Below are 6,155 nucleotides of genomic sequence, written 5' to 3'. Positions count from 1 at the left end.
GGAAAATGCATGCTTGTTTTGCACCGCCCGGTGTGTTTTTGTAATAATTTCTTGTTTATTATTTTTCTCCTGTGATCAACGATGAGAGGTCATTTTGCCAACTGATTTATCTACATACAGCTCTGCCTTGTCATCAATCTTAGGTCCAGTGCGCATGCAGCTCTGAATCAATGTTCTGTTATACATTTGTCTTATCCCATTTCTTATTCTGTCATGTAGCTTAAATATATCAAAACACCAAAAAAAAAAATCCCCTGCAGAATAATAAACATCTTGGATATTGTGTATTATGTCACACATCGTGCAGTGAAACAGCCTTTCAGCTCCAATAAGTCAAGATTAACAAAAGGTGTCAAACCTCTCACGAACCACACAAACTCCCTAAATCGTTTACCAGTCGGAAAAGTGTTGATTTTGTCGTTTTGTTGTGTTGTACAGTCTCAGTCAACGCGCAAATGGCCATTGTGGTAATTAACGGCGACAGTGTTGTTCTCTAATGGGGGTTTTCACGCTGCGAGCAGCGGGGACCAGATTATTTTCCCAGATAGGCTCTTGATTTGTCGTGTGAAGGTAATTTCAACAACACCGCTGCCAGGGGGTCGAGTGTCCAACCGCCCCGTGCCGCATGGGACCGAGGTTAGAGAAGTGCTAATGTGTTTAGACGCACTCCCACACTTCACCTCTCAATGCCAAGCCCAATGTAGGAAAATATAAGCCCAGCTGTTTTCACCCTAAGTTTGGATTCACTTTGTTTCAAATTCACTTATTTCAGGTTAACAAATCTGTCACTAAAGGGTTGCAAAAAGCGTCTTACAATGTGGACAATTTTGGACACAACATTTCCGCCCGAAATCAAATCTGTAGCAGAAATAAATATGATTTAAATGTGTGTGCCTTACATGGGCCATACTTCATGACACCTTCCCACGTTCCCACACCTACGTGGCAATAATAACGATAATATCAAGAATACCAATAGTAAAAAAGACTCACGGGGAAGTAACGCGTGAAAACATTAATGGCTGGTCACTAAGTCATATTTGGCAAAGCTGTGCGCCAAACAGGAGGCAAAACCAATCATCAGCTATACTTCATCAGGACACTAAATGATCATGTATTTTTAGACAAAAAAGAGCCCCAACTCTGCTTCTCCCAAAAGGAAAATAAAGCGCTAAAAAGATTAAACCTCACTCAGGGGTCCAGAGTGCAGCGGCGCGCTTGCCGGAGGCCATAAAGTTGGCCCTGCGCTCGGCTTAATTGCTGTCACATGTAACCTTACCTGTGTACCAATTAGCCCCGTGACTTGCTATTAGGAGATTCCTTGAGCTGTAGGCCACTGACCAAGGGCACCTCAGGGTTTGGGGCCTAATAATTAGAGTGTAATTCTATACAGCCCAGGCTTATGATGAATTTGACCAGGACTTCAGCAAAAGGGGTTAATTAAATAAGGATCAACAAGAGGTTTAGTAATGCAGTTAATGTTCATCCATTAATCCACCAATACAAAAACACCAAAGCTGTATTTTTTTAAATTTTAAATTATTTTTTTTTTTTGGTTTCTTTCACAGCTTTCCCCAAAAAGTGGAACAAAACTCAAAAAATTTGTTGATGCAATAAACCTTTCCAGAGCTGCACCCATTGACAATTGGTCAGTAATCCAAGCTTGATATTTCCTAATAATAATCTTAGAAGCGGTAGTATAAAAGTGAGTATTCCTTAGAAATGAAATATTACTGAAAAAATAGGACAATTTACATAAAAGTGATTTTTCTAAAGTTAGGAACATGGACTATTTTGGGGGGATAAAATTCACAGACCTCAAAAAAGTTCAGATGCAGCCTATACTTCACTAGTCTGGTTTAGACAAAGCCAATGGAATTATTGATTTCTCTGCGAACACTGTCTGTGTTCTTGTGCATTAAAAACAACTATAACTGAAGCCTCATATTAGCATAAGCTGATCACAGAACAGGTCTCCCATTTTCTAGTGTACACAACAATCACCTTAGGAATGGACGAACTTGTCAAAGGCCACGTAGCACCATTAAAGTGTTTAAACTACAAAATGAAAAACAAGGACAGTGGAAAGTTAACATCTTATATGTGACTGATGTTGAATTGGCCAATCGTGTTAAACTATGTCCTCTCATCTTTAAACATGTGTGTAGATTAGTGCCACTTGTGTTTGAAGCTCAGTGACGGATGGCTGGACCAACTGGTGTGGGAAGCTCTGACTCACATGGGTGTTAGGTTGGGGACCAGGGGTGGTAAACATGACTGCACCGGTTGGCCTAGGAAATGCCGAGGTCACCGGTTTACTTGTTAATTTATAGACAGCTTGACCACATCGGCACCCACAATGCAACATTCCTCTTTAGCTGATGCTAAATATGATCCCACTGAGGAAAAGAGCCATCAAGTGGCAACGCAGGTATGTAACCTGAGTGCACTATGCAGAAATAGAAATTCAAGAATGACATGTTTGTTGGGAGGGCTTATGTCTCCAGCCTCTGTCTTGCATGACCCGTGAACAGATACTATCTGGATGCTTTTGTGCTCACGGGAGGTTAATCGCTGATGCACTGCTGCAGAAAGGCACGATGATAGACAGACAAGGAAGAAGTAAATTGTAGTTTAAAGGAATATGTGCCGTTGTGCCACGAGTGTGTGTGCACTAAAAACACATCATTTGAAGACGTGAATGACCTACAGAGTCTCTGAACTTCAGGGACTTTTCTCTGTTGTAAAGCACTTTGTAATTAAATCATCACGAAGGAGTGAATGGCCCCACATTAGTTCACACACACACACACACACACACACACACAGACAGCAGTGCTTTACACTGCGCAAATGTGCACGGGTGTTTACCCACTGTAGAGACACAGAGTTGAGTTTTAGAAAGTCAGCACTGTTTCCTTTAGCCGATCGGGGTTGATTAAGAGGTTAACTGTGGAGAGGTATGGCGTCTTTAAGGGAGATTTATCTGTTCCTGCTCTGACCCCTTGGGGGTAGCTTCCCTCACCCACAGTGTCTCCAGGATTTATTTAGTTAATTGTTTATCCGTTGGAAGGGGTCACCCTTCTCTGCACAACATCTCAGCCCTGTTTGTGCATCTCAAAACCCATTTTTCATCTTGTTTCTTGTGGGATTATGGCACCGGTTCCATTTGCTGACTAAGCGAAGAGGACACGAGTGAAGGCCCCGCTGAGTCTCATGACCTTTAACATCTGGCAGCGATACACTCCCAAAATTGGTTATTTTCATTTAACACATATTTTGCTATCAGTTCAACTTTGGCCCCCATTTGGAGGAATTATGGTGTTTTTCTAATTGCTTCTTGACAGATTTAATTCAGCTTCGCTTTAATTTATGGTCTTTTATTTCCTATTTTTGCATTATGTCTTTTATGTTCTTGCGTATGTTCCACAAAGGCAGTAAAAGATATATCATAATCTTATAATCCTGACAGATGAAACTTAAGTTTATCCTTTCACACAGGAAAATGCATAACCTTTTATTTGTTTAAACATCATCAATACACATTACCAAGTTGTCATGCAAGGCTGTTTGAAGGCAATATCAGAAATACTACTGCTGAATTTTACATTTAAAACTTGATTATATACAATTTTTTCATTAAATTGTTCACACAGGTTGTCAGACAACATGTCCAAAACCATCTTGGGCAACGTAAAACCCTCCTGTGATAGCTAGTACTCACTATCTCTCAAAATGCCACACACACATGCTTACTCAGCCGTACATACTCTCACACCTCTTGTGTAAGGGGGTTTGTCACTGTTAAGAGGCAACTGGGCTTTTGCTGGGGTGGTGGGGAGGCAAGTTGGAGGGGGCTATACAGGGAATGCTATGTGGCTTGCATGGCCTGACATGTCTCTGAAGCTGGAGGGGGTCTCGACCTTTGACCCAGGGCTCCAAAACTAGGAAGATGAAAAAAGGGGATAGGGTGGGGAGCTTCGTCTCTAAACAAGGGCTTCTGTTTTAACCACTCCAGGAAGTTCCATAAAAAGATGCTTACAGAGAGAAGAAGAAAGAAAAAACAAAGAATATAAGGATCTATTTATCTATATGTCTATATATCTATCTAGGAATAGTTGAGACATAAGCTACAGTATTTGTTTGGTCAGTTGTGCCCAAACAGCCCCAGTTATAAATTTTCAGGCATTCAGACTATGACCAGTCCACTTAACCAAGCGGTGTACTCTATACAGACTCCGATTCTCCACCCTTCCTCCTCCTCCTCCCTCACCTTCACAAAGCAGACTTTACCGCCATTTTCACTCTAAAACTGTGGTCATGCAATCGGGCAATAAATTAACCTCTGGGCCCTGGCTGAAGGCTGAGCCGTTGTGAATCGCCGGAGGAGGCTGAGCTGCTGCAGAACAGTGTTGACGCTGCACTGCAGAGGTTGAGTCAGGAGATAACCTTGTTTTTCCACAGTGTCTTCCTGAGCATGCACTAGAGTCTGGATGTCTTCCCGACAAGACCCACAGAAGGCCTGTCCCCTTCCAGAGAAAGCTCTGATACAACAACTGCCTAATAGAGGACTCGGACTCAGTCTTCACACTGATGTCATATTCATGTGTGCTTCATTGGAATTAAGGAGGCTGGTAAAAATCGGTCAACTTGGGAGTTCAGTGCACTGGAGATAGTGAAGGTCATTTTGATCTGTCTCCACGTGGCTTCTAAGTGAGTTAAACGATCTCCAGGCCTCCCGGGAGGTGGCTAAATGAATATGTTCAGAACCAAGACAGTGCTTTGATCTAAAAATGCAGAGGTCGGAAAGAATCAAAATCCGGTTTTATATTCAATGCTCAAACTATTTGTAAATTGACAGATGATCTTATAAACTAAACAACAATTTTATGGCAAGTGACTTTTGTTTGAAATTAGAAAAGGCTGGTTGCAGTTTCTCAAAGGGAGAGGTCCTCATATTTTTAGATAGCCCACAGACATGTTAAAAAATACTACTTTAATCAAAGAAATGTCTCAAAAACCTCATTGAACATTTTAAAATTGCATCTACTGCTTCAAGTGCTGCACAAGTAGGCTGCAAGCTGCAAGTTGCATGTTGGAGTTGTGCTCATATGCATTTACCTGTAACACATATTCAACATGACACCAAAATATAGCCGATAATTATAAAACTATCAAACTCTGCACATGTTAATCTCTACAGTCAGACATCCCAGTAAGTTAGAAAAAAGCAAAACAAACAGTACAAAAGTGTTTTTTTAGTTTTTCTCACTCAATTTGATAGATTGGAGCAGATTCTCAGATTAGAAAATGAAATTTTAAAACTTTTTGTTCCACCTCATCATCGTAACTTGTGCACATAACAAATGTCTCATTTACTTTTGCTCAAATTCTAAAGGCTTTTTCACATTTATGCAAATTATTATGTAGATTTGATTGTTGGTTCCTCTATTTCTGAGTGCTCATTTCATGGTGACCAAAATGTTTTCTTTTTTCCAAATATGTCCAGAATTAATCAATTGTTCTTAGGTTGATCTTGACAGTCACTAATGAACAGGAACAGGAAAGCGTTTGATCAGCAAAAGATCAACCATTTCTCTAAAATAGATCAGAGGTGCATTTCATGAACATTCAGTTATATATAGACAGAGCACAGCACAGTGTTACAACTTCTGACAGTGGTAGAACAAGGAAATGAACAGTGTCAGCTACGGTTTCCTTTGTACTATGCAGTGCTGTGAAACACTTTTTACCCCCCAGTGTTTCAGTTACAGTAAAAAAGTGTAGATGGGATCTTGTGCAACCATTTGCATATTCCACATACATTATGTGAAACGTCGTACTGTTGAAATGCAGCCTTTTTTGCATTGCATCATTGTCATAAAAAACCCATAGTTTGCATCAAAAAATATACTGAAAACAAAGCTGCTATGAGAAATGTATGAAAGCAATTGACTGTAATACGAGGTTTATGACACTTTATAAAATAAATGATGATTTTTTTTGCTTCTGAAGTTGAATTTTGTAAGTTACGGCCTTGTATATCTTTGAATGTAAATGTGCACCGATGGAGTCCAGGTGAGAAGGACAAGTGGTTAGCTAGCATCTTGATAGTGATTTTGATGAAAGGTCAGAGGAGCTAACTTGTTCCTACA

This window comes from Channa argus, chromosome 7 (assembly GCF_033026475.1).
Source record: "Channa argus isolate prfri chromosome 7, Channa argus male v1.0, whole genome shotgun sequence".
Lineage (NCBI taxonomy): Eukaryota > Metazoa > Chordata > Actinopteri > Anabantiformes > Channidae > Channa > Channa argus.
This window is presented reverse-complemented; position numbering follows the sequence as displayed.